The sequence below is a fragment of the Gorilla gorilla genome, chromosome 4, assembly GCF_029281585.2.
Source record: "Gorilla gorilla gorilla isolate KB3781 chromosome 4, NHGRI_mGorGor1-v2.1_pri, whole genome shotgun sequence".
Taxonomy (NCBI): domain Eukaryota; kingdom Metazoa; phylum Chordata; class Mammalia; order Primates; family Hominidae; genus Gorilla; species Gorilla gorilla.
The window spans coordinates 135227466-135243343 of record NC_073228.2 but is presented as its reverse complement, the minus strand read 5'-3'; the positions used below and the strand labels follow the sequence as shown (position 1 = coordinate 135243343).

At 40.3% G+C, this 15878-nt stretch overlaps 1 protein-coding gene across 5 annotated transcripts in view; it reads right to left on the bottom strand.

The window, feature by feature from the left end:
* Positions 1–15878, bottom strand: part of CDC42SE2 (CDC42 small effector 2) — a 124085-nt gene that overhangs the window by 41292 nt on the left and 66915 nt on the right. The window lies entirely within an intron of this gene.

Here is a 15878-nt window from a genome sequence, read left to right as displayed (position 1 = left end):
CCCAGCTACTCAGGTGGCTGAGGCACAAGACTTGCTTGACCTAAGGAGGTGGAGGTTGCAGTGAGCTGGGATCATGCCACTGCACTCCAGCCTGGGCAACAGAACAAGACTGTGTCTCCAAAAAAAAAAAAAATTATTAATAAATACTGGGCCAGGCTTGGTGATTCACGCCTGTAATCCCAGCATTCTGGGATGCTGAGGCACAAGGATTGCTTGAGACCAGGAGTTCGAGACCAACCTAGACAACATGACAGAATTCCGTAACTACAAAAACATTTTAAAAATTAGCTGGGTGTGGTGGCAAGCACTTGTGGTATCAGCTACTTGGAAGGCTGAGTTTGGAGGATCACTAGAGCCCAGGAAGTCGAGGCTGCAGTACACCAAGACGCGCCACTGCAGTAAAGCCTGGGCACCAGAGTGAGACCCTGTCTCAAAAAAAAACTAACAATGAGCAGTTGATAATAATGAATTGAGGAAGATCAGAAGTGGAAATGCAAAACACAGAATCAAGTACAAGTGAACACCCTTGCTAGAGACTTTGGAAGAACTGGTAAAATTACTGGGGAAGGGGGTCTGAAGTTCCATCAGATGCCAAAGAGGTTTCTGTCAGAAATGCAAACATTAATCAATGACCAAATATAAATTATCAATAAACCTTATTCATAGCTGTAGCAGCACTAAATCCGTCTCAAACTAGCTGAAACAGTTGATACTCACGTGTGGTACAAGACCCTTTTGAAAAAAATTAACTTATTTTAAGATGATCTTTCAAACTATGTATTTATCACACAGCTACTTCTCTGTGGTTAATCGAAGTCCAAACCATTGTTCCCTGAACTCAGTTATAAAAGACTGAGGTAGGGATGCACATATAATTATCAAAATATGAGGGTTTTTTCCTTATATTTAAAATGACTGATTATAGATTAGACTTTCCTGTAGTTTCATGTAAATATAATTATACAGCATGCACTCTTTTTCACATCTGGCTTCTTTCATTCAGCATGTTTTTAAGATTTATCTATGTTGTCTCTATTAGTAAATTATTTTTTATTGCTAAGTAGATTTCCATTATATGGATATTATACAATCTGTTTACCCACCCATCTTTTGATGGATATTAATGTTTTTCCAGCTTTTTGGCTATTAAAAATAAAGTTGTTATATACTAAGTATGATTTTAACTTTATTAAGAAACTACCCACCAGTTTTCTAAATCAGTTTTACCACTTTGCATTGAGAGTTCCAGTTATTCCTTATCCTAACAATTCTTTGTACTATCAATCTTTTTAATTCTAGTCATCCTAGTGGGTGTACAGTAGTATCTTGCTGTGGTTTAAATTTGCACTTTTCTGATAACTGGTGATATTAAGTCTTTTCATGTGCTTCTTGGCCATTCATGTATTTTCTTTGGGTAAATATGTTCCAACCTTTTGCCCATTTTTAAATTCAGTCATCTTACTATGTTCTTCATATATTCTAGGTCAATCCTTTCTCCAACATATGCATAGCGAATATTTTGTCCTGGTCTTTGTCTACCGAACAACATCTTTCGAAGAGTTAAAGTTTTTAACTTTGATAACGTCTTATGCGTAAGTTTTATCTCTTATGATTTGTGCTTTTTGGGTTCTAAAAATTTTTTCACATATCCCAAAGTTGCAAAGATAATCTGTTTCTTTTTCTAGACCTTTTAGCTTTTATTTTTATACCTATAATCTGTTTTTAATTAAATTTTATTTTTTGACAGTATAAAGGCCATTTTTTTAAAAAAGTATGGATATCCAGTTGTTCTAGCTCATTTGCTGAAGATATCCTTTTCTTATCAGATTAATTTAGCACCTTTATTGAAAATCAGGGCTGAGGCCGGGCACGGTGGCTCATGCCTGTAATCCCAACACTTTGGGAGGCCAAGGCGGGCGGATCACAAGGTCAGGAGATCGAGACCATCCTGGCTAACATGGTGAAACCCCGTCTCTGCTAAAAATACAAAAAATTTGCCGGGCGTGGTGGTGGGCGCCTGTAGTCCCAGCTACTCCAGAGGCTGAGGCAAGAGAATGGCGTGAACCCGGGAGGCAGAGCTTGCAGTGAGCCGAGATCATGCCACTGCACTCCAGCCTGGGCGACAGAGCGAGACTCTGTCTCAGAAAAAAAAAAAAAAGAAAATCAGGGCTGAGCTTGGTGGTTCACGCCTATAATCTCAGCACTCTGGGAGACCAAGGAGGGTGGATTGCTGGAGCTCAGGAGTTCAAGACCAGCCTGGGCAACTGGGCAGCAAAGTCCCGTCTCTACAAAAACTACAAAAATTAGCTGGGCATGGTTGCACACACCTGTAGTTCCAGTTACTTGGAGGGGCTGAGGCAGGAGGATCACTTGAGCCTGGGAGGTTGAGGCTGCAGTGAGCCATGATTGTAACACTGTACTCCAGCCTGAGCGACAGAGTGAGACCCTCTCTAAAAATAAAATAAAATAAAATAAAATCACTGAGTAACATTCAGTCTACTTCTAAGCTGATTATTGTATTGCACTTGTCTATTTGTCAATCCAATGCCAGTACCATTATAATAAGACTTAGAAGCAAGGTAGTCATTTGTCTTCCAATTATACTTTTTCAAAATTGCTTTTAGTTTTCTAGGTCCTTTGCATTTTCATACATATTTTAGAATCAGCTTGTTAATTTCTACCCAAAAAAAAGCCTCCTGTGATTCTGACTGCATTTATTCTAAGAATTATATATTTATACATAAGTCAAATTATATATATATATACACACACACACACACACACACACAATAAATTTTGTTGTATCACTTTTAACTTTGTTTATACCGTTCATATCAGGGCGTTAAAGCCTTATGTAGTCAAATGTCAATTTTCATAATAGATTAGTGGTTTTATCTTACTTAAGAAACATTTCTTTATCTCAGGATTATGAATCAATCATCCCATTATAGTTCTGTTAAGTTTTACTTCTGTAATTCAATTTCGACATTAATATTTTGTAGGATGTGGTTAGGTAATATTTCACAGTTTACTCAGGCTTTTTCTTTTTTTGTATTTTTATAAATTTAATAATATGTGAAAATCATTATGAATTATACCACAGAAACTGCCAAGTAATTTAATTGTATACATGAGCGAGTAGGAAGGCTATTTTAATCTTTTTTTAAAAATGTCTAAATTATATGTTTCTTGTTGAAATGTTTAAAATTACCAAATTATTGCTCATTTGCTACATAGAAGGAAATGTATCTTAGGTCAAGTTGATTTACCACAAGGCCCTTGTACACATTAAACAAATATATTTGATTTTTTTAAATATATCTACTTTAAACTCAATTACTCTGTAATCTATGATGTTGACATTAATCAGGATATTCTACAAATAATTTATGTTCTCCTTATTCTTGATTAGTTCTAAATCAAGTTTTTTGTTTTCACAAATTCTATTTATTATACAAATTTCATTAAACATTTAGAAAAACGCAAAAAGATTAAGAAAATCACCCATTAACCCTACCTTCCTAGAATTAATAATAGTATATTAAATTTTTATTTGTCCTTTTGTGCACATACCTTAAAAATAACTGCATATGCATTTGAATTATTCCTAATTTTATCTCCTGCTCTTTCTATTTAACACTACGTACATTTTTCCCTTAATCTTCATATTCATTATTTTAATACCTGCATAAAATTTCCATCATGTGACTTCATTACAATGGGTTGTTTCCAATGGATTTTGCCTACTTTGCATCATGCTCAAAACACATACTCATATACAGTTGACCCTTGAACAACATGGCAGTTAGGGGCACCAATTCCCTGCACAGTCGAAAACCAATATATAACTGTTGATTCTCGAAAAGTTTAAGTACTAACAGCATGCTGTTGACTGGAAATTTTTATTATTATTATTATACTTTAAGTACTAGGGTACATGAGCACAACGTGCAGGTTTGTTACATATGTATATATTGTCATGTTGGTGTGTTGCACTCGTTAACTCGTCATTTACATTAGGTATATCTCCTAATGCTATCCCTTCTCCCTCCCCCAACCCCACAACAGGCCCCATTGTGTGATGTTCCCCTGTGTCCAAGTGTTCTCATTGTTCAATTCCCACCTATGAGTGAGAACATGTAGTGTCTGGTTTTCTGTCCTTGCGACAGTTTGTTCAGAGCGATGGTTTCCAGCTTCATCCATGTCGCTACAAAGGATATGAACTCACCCTTTTTTATGGCTGCAAAGTTAGATTAGATCCCATTTGTCAATTTTGGCTTTTGTTGCCACTGCTTTTGGTGTTTTAGTCATGAAGTCCTTGCCCATGCCTATGTCCTGAATGGCATACCTAGGTTTTCTTCTAGGGTTTTTATGGTTTTAGGTCTAACATGTAAGTCTTTAATCCATCTTGAATTAATTTTCGTATAGGCTGTAGGGAAGGGATCCAGTTTCAGCTTTCTACATGTGGCTAGCCAGTTTTCCCAGCACCATTTATTAAACAGGGAATCCTTTCCCCATTTCTTGTTTTTGTCAGGTTTGTCAAAGACCAGATGGGTGTAGATGTGTGGTATTATTTCCGGGGGCGCTTCTATTCCATTGGTCTATATTTCTGTTTTGGTACCAGTACCATGCTGTTTTGGTTACTGTAGCCTTGTAGTATAGTTTGAAGTCAGGTAGTGTGATGCCTCCAGCTTTGTTCTTTTGGCTTAGGATTGACTAGGCAATGCGGGCTCTTTTTTGGTTCCATATGAACTTTAAAGTAGTTTTTTCCAATTCTGTGAAGAAAGTCATTGGTAGATTGATGGGGATGGCATTGAATCTATACATTACCTTGGGCAGTATGGCCATTTTCATGATATTGATTCTTCCCATCCATGAGCATGGAATGTTCTTCCATTTCTTTGTATCCTCTTTTATTTCATTGAGCAATGGTTTGTAGTTCTCCTTGAAGAGGTCCTTCACATCCGTTGTAAGTTGGATTCCTAGGTATTTTATTCTCTTTGAAGCAATTGTGAATGGGAGTTCACTCATGATTTGGCTCTGTGTCTGTTATTGGTGTATAAGAATGCTTGTGATTTTTGCACATTAATTTGGTATCGTGAGACTTTGCTGAAGTTGCTTATCAGCTTAAGGAGATTTTGGCCTGAGACAATGGGGTTTTCTAGATATACAATCATGTCACCTGCAAACACGGACAATTTGACTTCCTCTTTTCCTAATTGAATGCCCTTTATTCCCTTCTCCTGCCTGCTTGCCCTTGCCAGAACTTCCAACACTATGTTGAATAGGAGTGTTGAGAGAGGACATCCCTGTCTTGTGCCAGTTTTCAAAGGGAGTGCTTCCAGTTTTTGCCCATTCAGTATGATACTGGCGGTGGGTGTGTCAGAGATAACTCTTATTATTTTGAGATACGTCCCATCAGTACCTAGTTTGTTAAGTTTTTAGCATGAAGGGTTGTTGAATTTTGTCAAAGGCCTTTTCTGCATCTATTGAGATAATCATGTTTTTGTCTTTGGTTCTGTTTATATGATGGATTACGTTTATTGATTTGCATATGTTGAACCAGTCTTGTATCCCAGGGATGAAGCCCACTTGATCGTGGTATATAAGCTTTTTGAGGTGCTGCTGGATTTGGTTTGCCAGTATTTTATTAAGGATTTTTGCGTTGATGTTCATCAGGGATATTGGTCTAAAATTCTCTTTTTTTGTTGTGTCTCTGCCAGACTTTGGTATCAGGATGATGTTGACCTCATAAAATCAATTGGGGAAGACCCCTCTTTTTCTATTGATTGGAATAGTTTCAGAAGGAATGGTACCAGCTCCTCTTTGTACCTCTGGTAGAATTCGGCTGTGAATCTATGTGGTCCTGGACTTTTTTTGGTTGGTAGGCTATTAATTATTGCCTCAATTTCAGAGCCTGTTATTGGTCTATTCAGGGATTCAACTTCTTCCTGGTTTAGTCTTGGGAGAGTGTATGTGTCGAGTAATTTATCCATTTCTTCTAGATTTTCTAGTTTATTTGCGTAGAGGTGTTTATAGTATTTTCTGATGGTAGTCTGTATTTCTGTGGGATCGGTGGTGAGATCCCCTTTATCATTTTTTATTGCATCTATTAGATTCTTCTCTCTTTTCTTCTTTATTAGTCTTGCTAGCGGCCTATCAATTTTGTTGATCTTTTCAAAAACACCAACTCCTGGATTCATTGATTTTTTGAAGGCTTTTTTGTGTCTTTGTTTCCTTCAGTTCTGCTCTGATCTTAGTTATTTCTTGCCTTCTGCTAGCTTTTGAATGTGTTTGCTCTTGCTTCTCTAGTTCTTTTAATTGTGATGTTAGGGTGTCAATTTTCGATCTTTCCTGCTTTCTCTTGTGGGCATTTAGTGCTATAAATTTCCCTCTACACACTGCTTTGAATGTGTCCCAGAGATTTGTTGTGTCTTTGTCCTCGCTGGTTTCAAAGAACATCTTTATTTCTGCCTTCATTTCATTATGTACCCAGTAGTCATTCAGGAACAGGTTGTTCAGTTTCCATGTAGTTGAGTGATTTTGAGTGAGTTTCTTAATCCTGAGTTCTAGTTTGATTGCACTGTAGTCTGAGAGACAGTTTGTTATAATTTCTGTTCTTTTACATTTGCTGAGGAGTGCTTTACTTCCAACTATGTGGTCAATTTTGGAGTAAGTGTGATGTGGTGCTGAGAAGAATGTATATTCTGTTGATTTGGGGTGGAGAGTTCTGTAGATGTCTATTAGGTCCACTTGATGCAGAGCTGAGTTCAATTCCTGGATATCCTTGTCAACTTTCTGTCTTGTTGATCTGTCTAATGTTGACAGTAGGGTGTTAAAGTCTACCATTATTATTGTGTGGGAATCTAAGTCTCTTTGTAGGTCTCTAAGGACTTGCTTTATGAATCTGGGTACTCCTGTATTAGATGCACATATATTTAGGACAGTTAGCTCTTTCTGTTGAATTGTTCCCTTTACTATTACGCAATGACCTTCTTTGTCTCTTTTGATCTTTGTTGGTTTAAAGTCTGTTTTATCAGAGACTAGGATTGCAACCCCTGCCTTTTTTTGTTTTCCATTTGCTTGGTAGATCTTCCTCCATCCCTTTATTTTGAGCCTATGTGTGTCTCTGCACTTGAGATGGGTCTCCTGAATACAGCACACTGACGGCTCTTGACTCTATCCAATTTGCCAGTCTGTGTCTTTGAATTGGAACATTTAGCCCATTTACATTTAAGGTTAACATTTTTATGTGTGAATTTGATCCTGTCATTATGATGTTAGCTGGTTATTTTGCTCGTTAGTTGATGCAGTTTCTTCCTAGCATTGACAGTCTTTATAATTTGGCATGTTTTTGCAGTGGCTGGTGGTACCAGTTGCTCCTTTCCATGTTGAGTGCTTCCTTCAGGAGCTCTTGTAAGGGAGGCCTGGTGGTGATAAAATCTCTCAGCATTTGCTTGTCTGTAAAGGATTTTATTTCTCCTTCACTTGTGAAGCTTAGTTTGGCTGGATATGAAATTCTGGGTTGAAAATTCTTTACTTTAAGAATGTTGAATATTGGCCCCCACTCTCTTCTGGCTTATAGAGTTTCTGCCGAGAGATCTGCTGTTAGTCTGATGGGCTTCCCTTTGTGGGTAACCCGACCTTTCTCTCTGGCTGCCCTTAACATTTTTTCCTTCATTTCAACTTTGGTGAATCTGACAATTATGTGTCTTGGAGTTGCTCTTCTCGAGGAGTATCTTTGTGGCATTCTCTGTATTTCCTGAATTTGAATGTTGGCCTGCCTTGCTAGGTTGGGGAAGTTCTCCTGAATAATACCCTGCAGAGTGTTTTCCAGCTTGGTTCCATTCTCCCCGTCACTTTCAGGTACACCAATCAGATGTAGATTTGGTCTTTTCACATAGTCCCATATTTCTTGGAGGCTTTGTTCATTTGTTTTTACCCTTTTTTCTCTAAACTTCTCACTTCATTTCATTCATTTGATCTTCAATCACTGATACCCTTTCTTCTACTTGATCAAATCAGCTACTGAAGCTTGTGCATGAGTCACGTAGTTCTCGTGCCATGGTTTTCAGCTCCATCAGGTCATGTAAGGACTTCTCTACACTGTTTATTCTAGTTAGCCATTCGTCTAATCTTTTTTCAAGGTTTTTAGCTTCTTTGCAATAGGTTCGAACATTCTCCTTTAGCTCAGAGAAGTTTGTTATTACCGATCATCTGAAGCCTTCTTCTCTCAACTTGCCAAAGTCATTCTCCGTCCAGCTCTGTTCCGTTGCTGGCAAGGAGCTGCATTCCTTTGGAAGAGAAGAGGTGCTCTGATTTTTAGAATTTTCAGCTTTTCTGCTCTAGTTTCTCCCCATATTTGTGGTTTTATCTACCTTTGGTCTTTGATATGGTGACGTACAGATAGGGTTTTGGTGTGGATGTCCTTTCTGTTTGTTAGTTTTCCTTCTAACAGTCAGGACCCTCAGCTGCAGATCTGTTGGAGTTTGCTGGAGGTCCACTCCAGACCGTTCACCTGGTTATCACCAGCAGAGGCTGCAGAACAGCAAATATTGCAGAATGGCAAATGTTGCTGTCTGATCCTTCTTCTGGAAGCTTTGTCTCAGAGGGGCACCTGGCTGTATGAGGTGTCAGTCAGCCCCTACTGGGATGTGTCTCCCAGTTAGGCTACTCGGGGGTCAGGGACCCACTTGAGGAGGCATTCTGTCCATTCTCAGATCTCAAACTCCGTGCTGGGAGAACCACTACTCTCTTCAGAGCTGTCAGACAGGGACGTTTAAGTGTGCAAAAGTTTCTGCCGCCTTTTGTTCAGCTATGCCCTGCCCCCAGAGGTGGAGTCTACAGAGGCTGGCAGGCCTCCTTGAGCTGCGGTAGGCTCCACCCAGTTTGAGCTTCCTGGCCGCTTTGTTTACCTACTCAAGCCTCAACAATGGTGGATGCCACTCCCCTAGCCTCGCTGCCACCTTGCAGTTCGATCTCAGACTGCTGCTCTAGCAGTGAGCGAGGCTCCGTGGGCATGGGACCCTCTTAGCCAGGCGCAGGATATAATCTCCTAGTGTGCCTTTTGCTAAGGCTGTTGGAAAGCGCAGTATTAGGGTGGGAGTGTCCCAATTTTCCAGGTACCATCTGTCACGGCTTCCCTTTGCTAGCAAAGGGAATTCCCTGACCCCCTGCACTTCCCAGGTGAGGCGATGCCCCGCCCTGCTCCGTGGGCTGCACCCACTGTCTGACAAGCCCCAGTGAGATGAACCCGGTACCTCAGTTGGAAATGCAGAAATCACCCTTCTTCTGCGTCGCTCACGCTGGGAGCTGCAGACTGGAGCTGTTCCTACTCAGCCATCTTGACATCAACCTACTCAGGCTTTTTCTAACATCTTCCTTTTCCCACTTAAATCTGAAGTATTTAACATCAAAAATGTATCCATTATTATGGTAGGGGACATAAGAGAGAATATTATATTGGCTCAAACATGAAAGAGTGTGCAATATAAAGAGGAAAGTAAAATACGTTCAAAACTACTCTTCCATTCTTTAATACCCACATTTCTTCTCCCACTTGTGTGAGAGTAACTGCCATGTTCATCTTTCCCTCTCTTTAATAATCTTCTTCTTTTTCCTCCCACTCTTCTTGTTTATTTCTCTCTCTGCCTCTTCCATCTCTCTTTTTTTTTTTTTTTTTTTTTTTTGAGACAGAGTTTAGCTCTTGTTGCCCAGGCTGGAATGCAATGGTGCGATCTCAGCTCACCACAACCTCCGCCTCCCGGGTTCCAGCGATTCTTCTGCCTCAGCCTTCCTGAGTAGCTGGGATTATAGGCATGCACCACCACACCTGGCTAATTTTGTATTTTTAGTAGAGATGGGGTTTCTCCATGTTGGTCAGGCTGGTCTTGAACTCCTGACCTCAGGAGATCCGCCTGCCCTGGCCTCCCACAGTGCTGGAATTACAGGCATGAGCCACCGTGCCTGGGCCTTTTCCATCTCTTTATCCATATTCCCTAAACTCTTCCTTAGCTCCCTAGAGTTAGAAATAATGATGCTGTGACACAAACACAGCAGGTTTTCAGTGTATTATAGATGATGGACTGAAATGTGTATTTTCATTCTGACTTCTCTCTTGAGTCTACTAGACATTTATATCCACCTGCTAATAAGCATCTCTTGCAGTCTCCTGGCACCTCAAACCAATATAAGCAAACTTGTATATACTGTCTTTTTCCTCCCATCTATTTCTATGTTACTCTTCTCGGTGGGTGGGATCATTATACACTGTTTATCAAGCAATGCATACTAAAATTCTGTCCTACTACGTACAGTTTTCTGAATAAAACCATCCTGTAAAATGCCTTCTTACATTTAAGCAAATCTTTACTGTTATTCAAAATAATATGAGCACATAGACTTTTTTAAAAATCAGTGAATATACACATTGGAAAGCTGAAGTGGGTGGATCACCTGAGGTCAGGAGTTTAAGACCAGCCTGGCCAACACAGTGAAACCCCGTTCCTACTAAAAATACAAACATTCGCCAGGTGTGGCGGCGCATGCCTGTAGTCCCAGCTACTTGGGAAGCTGAGGCACAAGAATCACTTGAACCCGGGAGGCGGAGGTTGCAGTGAGCCAAGATTGTGCCACTGCACTCCAACCTGAGTAATAGAGCGAGAATCTATCTCAAAAAAAATAAAAAAGAATCAATGCATAATAAAAGACTATTAACCAGGTGCAGTGGCTCACACCTGCAATCCCAGCACTTTGGGAGGCTGAAGCGGGCAAATCACAAGGTCAGGAGTTCAAGACCAACCTGGCCAATATGGTGAAATCCCATCTGTACTAAAAATACAAAAAGTTAGCTGGGCATAGTGGCGGGCGCCTGTATCCCAGCTACTCAGGAGGCAGAGGCAGGAGAATCACTTGAACCTGGGAGGCGGAGGTTGCAGTGGGCTGAGATCGGCGCTACTGCACTCCAGCCCAGTGACAAAGTGAGACCCTATCTTAAAAAAAAAAAAAAAAAGACTATTAAGAATGGCAAATCTCTGACCTGTGCCTCTCCATCTCTTAGTGGGAACTGTTTTTAACTTACCAAGCTGCTTCTTCTGGTATTTACCTTTTTTTTTTGAGAAGAAGTCTTACTCTGTCACCAGGCTGGAGTGCAGTGGCACAATCTCAACTCACTGCAACCTCCACCCCCCCAGTTCAAGTGATTCTCCTGCCTCAGCCTCCCGAGTAGCTGGGATTACAGGCATGCACCACGACACCCAGCTAATTTTTGTATTTTTAGTAGAGATGGGGTATCACCATGTTGGCCAGGATAGTCTCAATCTCCTGACCTCCTGATCTGCCCACCTCAGCCTCCCAAAGGGCTGGGATTACAGGCATGAGCCACCGTGCCCAGCGTGGTATTAACTTTTATAATTGTAAGTAAGATGCCCATTGCTACTTCTCAAATTATCAATTTTTAGACTACTTGGTATAATTAGCTATCTTTTTTTTTTTTTTTGAGACAAGAGTCTTGCTCTGTTGCCCAGGCTGGAGTTCAGTGGAACAATCTCAGCTCACTGCAACCTCCACCTCCTGGGTTCAAGCGATTCTCCTACCTCAGCCTTCCTATCTTTTCTTAAATAATATTTTGTTTTCTCTGAATAACTGCTAAGCTTTTTTTAATTGCTTAGTTTTTTTATGTACCTATATCAGATCTGTAAAACACCTGTAATTTCCAAATACCTGAACATATTAATAGATGTACTGATTCAAATATTCTTTTGGTTTCTTCCTAGCCTCTTGCTTCAATCCTAACTGCTCTAAGTTGGTATGTTCTGTTTCTGTGAATCATGTCTTCCTCTTCTCATCCTTCTCACTTATGTTGTAAAATCATACACATACTCCCCTGGCTTCCTAAGAAGTGGTACACAGAATGAAAATGTTTTAATTCCTTACATTTGATATTTGATTGATTGTTTAGTTGAATATAGAATACCAAGACAAAAATCTTTCCCTCAGGATTTTAAAGACACTATTTCAGTATCTGCTAACTTCCAGGGTTGTGAGAAGTCTGAGGACATTCCAATTTTCCTTCCTTTGTGTGTGATGTATTTCCCTTCTAGAAGAGTTAAACATTTTTTTCCTTAACTCTTGGAATTCTCAAATGCCACAGAGATGTGACTTGGTTTGGTCCTTTTTCATCATTGTACTGGGGTCTGAATGAGCTCTTTCAAACTGGAAAATATTGTCCAGGAAAATAATAGTACCTATACCATGGGACTATTGTGAAAATTAAACAAAACATTTAGTATACAGTAAGTACACAATGATGCTGATGATTAATATTTTTCCAAATTTGCCAATTGATTTGATTACTGCTTCTTGCCTCTCAATCCTTCCTTTGAAGTTCAACTTCCTTCTTCAGAAAGTACATACTCAGGCCAGGCATGGTGGTTCATGCTTGTAATCCCAGCACTTCGGGAGGCTGAGGCAGGCAGATCACTTGAGATCAAGAGTTTGAGACCAGCCTGGCCAACATGGTCAAACCCGACTCTACTAAAAAGACAAAAATTAACCAGACATGGTGGTACATGCCTGTAATTCCAACTATTTGGGAGGCTGAGGCACAAGAATTGCTTGAACCTGGAGGCTGCAATGGGCTAAGATCATGCCACTGCACTCCAGCCTGGATGACAGAGTGACACTCTGTCTTGGAAAAAAAAAAAAAGATACTCAAACAATTTTTCAGTAATATGTGCTCTTTAATGGTTAACTGAGAAGGTGGTAAGCTTCTCAGTTGTTTGTCTAAGACTGCAGTTTTTAATTGTAATTTTGGAATAATTTCAAACTTACAGCCGAGTTACTAATACAGAACAGAAATCTCCCATGTATCCTTCACCCAGATAAGCTGTTAAAAGAATATCTATACAGTAGTTCCCTCTTAACCATGAGAGATAATGCTCCAAGGCCCTCAGTGTATGCCTGAAACCATAAATATTACCAAACTCTACATAAATTATGTTTCTGCCTACACATTAACAGACGGGTAGCATATAGAGTAGATACACTGCACAAAGGGATGATACATGTTCCAGATGAGACAGAGCATGACGGTTCAAAATTTCATCATGCTACCCAAAACGGCCGCAATTTAAGAGTTATGAATTATTTCTGAAAATTTCCATGTAATATTTTTGGACCACAGTTGACCAAAAACTGAAACCAAAGAAAGCAAAACCACGAATAAGAAGGGACTACTGTATTTTTTCCTTTATTCTTGCACGACAGTTTAGCTAAGTATAGAATTCTTGGTTGACAGTGCTTTTCCTTCAGTTCTTTGCAGAAGACCTCTATTGTTGCTGATGAAAAGTAGACTATCAATCTAATTCTTGGTCATTTGAATACAAAATTCTTTTTTTGTGATAGGTATTTTGAAGATTGTCTTCGTACTTGGCTCTGATTTCACAGAATCTCTAGTTTCAGATTCATTTTTATATATTTAGGACTTTTACCTGTTTCTATTCTGCTATTTAACCCACCTATTAATTTTCTCCACGACTCTTTTAGTTCAATGATCATAATTTTCTCTCTCTTTTTTTTTTTTTTTTTTTTTTTTGAGATGGGGTCTTGCTCTGTCATTCAGGCTGGAGTGCAGTGGTACAATCTTGGCTCACTGCAACCTCCGCCTCCTGGGTTCAAGCAATTCTCCTGCCTCAGCCTCACAAGTAGCTGGGACTACAACAGGCGCCCACCACCACGCCCAGCTAATTTTTGTATTTTTAGTAGAGATGGGGTTCCACCCTGTTGGCCAGGCTGGTCTCAAACACCTGACCTGAGATGATCTTCCCACCTTAGCCTCCCAAAGTCCTGGGATTACAGGTATGAGCAACCGCGCTTGGCCAAATGATAATTTTCATTTTAATAAGTTCTATTTGGCTCTTTTACAAATTGACCTACTATAGTGTCTTAGTCTTTTATTTAGACATTTTAAATAGATATGTTTTTCTGATTATTCTGTTAAGTCAATTCATAATCTTCTAATTACCCTTTTTGTCTGACTCTCTCATGTTGGACTGTTTCCTTATCATTATTTTACCATAGAAACTGTTTTTCCTGTGCAAGTCCAGGTCTCTCTGTTTGAAAAAGCATTCTTTTTTTTTTTTTTTTTTTTTTTTTTTTTCAGACAGTCTCACTCTGTCACCAGGCTGGAGTGCAGTGGTGCGATCTCAGCTCACTGCAACCTCCACCTCCTGGGTTCAGGCAATTCTCCTGCCTCAGTCTCCCGAGTAGCTGAGACCACAGACGTGCACCACTACGCCCAGCTAATTTATTTCTATTTTTAGTAGAGATGGGGTTTCACCATGTTGGCCAGTATGGTCTCGATCTTCTGACCTCATGATCCACCTGCCTCGGTCTCCCAAAGTGCTGGGTTTACAGGTGTGAGCCACCACGCCCGGCCTGAACAAGCATTCTTAAAGAGCAGATCACATTTGCTACTGCTTAGAAATTCACAAGGTCAGGCTCACAAGTTGCAGTGTACATTTTAATTTAATTCCTTGGCTTGAGATTCCTGTACCACATGGATATTATATGTTCATATTGCACACTGGTATGTAGGTACATATTTGGAACGGCAGTACGGTGTACTGGTTTAGAACTTAAGACTCTGAAACTACACAGCCTAAGTTTGAATTCTGGATCCCTCCACTCAGTATCTCTAGGATCTTGGGCAAGTTACTTAATCTTTGTCTGTTCCAGTTTGCTACTCTATAAAATGGAGCTTATAGTAGTATTTTCTCAAAGATTTATGTGAGGATTAAATGAGTAAACTTATATTGCTTAGAAAATGAAGTCTCAACAACTCTACAACTTCATTTGCCAACAGGATGGGGCTCTACCTCATTTCTATCACAGTTGCAGAGATTCTTTAATGAATACCTATCATGGTAGTAGACAGGCATTCTGCTCAAAACTCTGAACTGCCTACGAAACACTAGCCACCTAGATTCCCATCTATCAGGCCATTATATTTCTAGTCAGGCTATATAAACAAAACAATACAAAACAAGACTTGGGACCGCCATGTAGACTTGAGGAACTGATGGCATTCATCATGGCTATCACTCCAGCTATCACTGATGACATGCTACGAAGGGTTTGGGATGAATCAGACCACAGGATTGCCATGTGCTGGTGTTAACAAGAGGTGCCTACTGGCCACTACAAAAATAACTGTGGTTGTCTTTTACAAACTGGTGGTGATTACTTGTTCATATATAACACAGTTACTAAATAATAACTTTTTAAAAAATGTTCATGAAGGGGGTGGAGCCAAGATGGCCAAATAGGAACAGCTCCAGTCTGCAGCTCCCAGCGTGAGCGACGCAGAAGATCGGTGATTTCTGCATTTCCAACTGAGATACCGGGTTCATCTCACTGGGGAGTGCCGGACAGTGGGTGCAGCGCACCGTGCGTGAGCGGAAGCAGGGCAAGGCATTGCCTCACCCAGGAAGCGCAAGGGGTCAGGGAATTCCCTTTCCTAGTCAAAGAAAGGGGTGACAGACAGCACCTGGAAAATCGGGTAACTCCCACCCTATTTTCCAACGGGCTTCACAAACGGCACACCAGGAGATTATATCCCACACCTGGCTCAGAGGATCCTACCCTCACAGAGCATCGCTCATTGCTAGTACAGCAATCTGAGATTGAACTGCAAAGCGGCAGCGAGGCTGGGGGAGGGGTGCCCGCCATGGCTCAGGCTTGAGTAGGTAAACAAAGCAGCCTGGAAGCTCAAACAGGGTGGAGCCCACCACAGCTCAAGAAGGCCTGCCTGCCTCTGTAGACTCCACCTCTGGGGGCAGGGCACAGACAAACAAAAGACAGCAATAACCTCTGCAGAC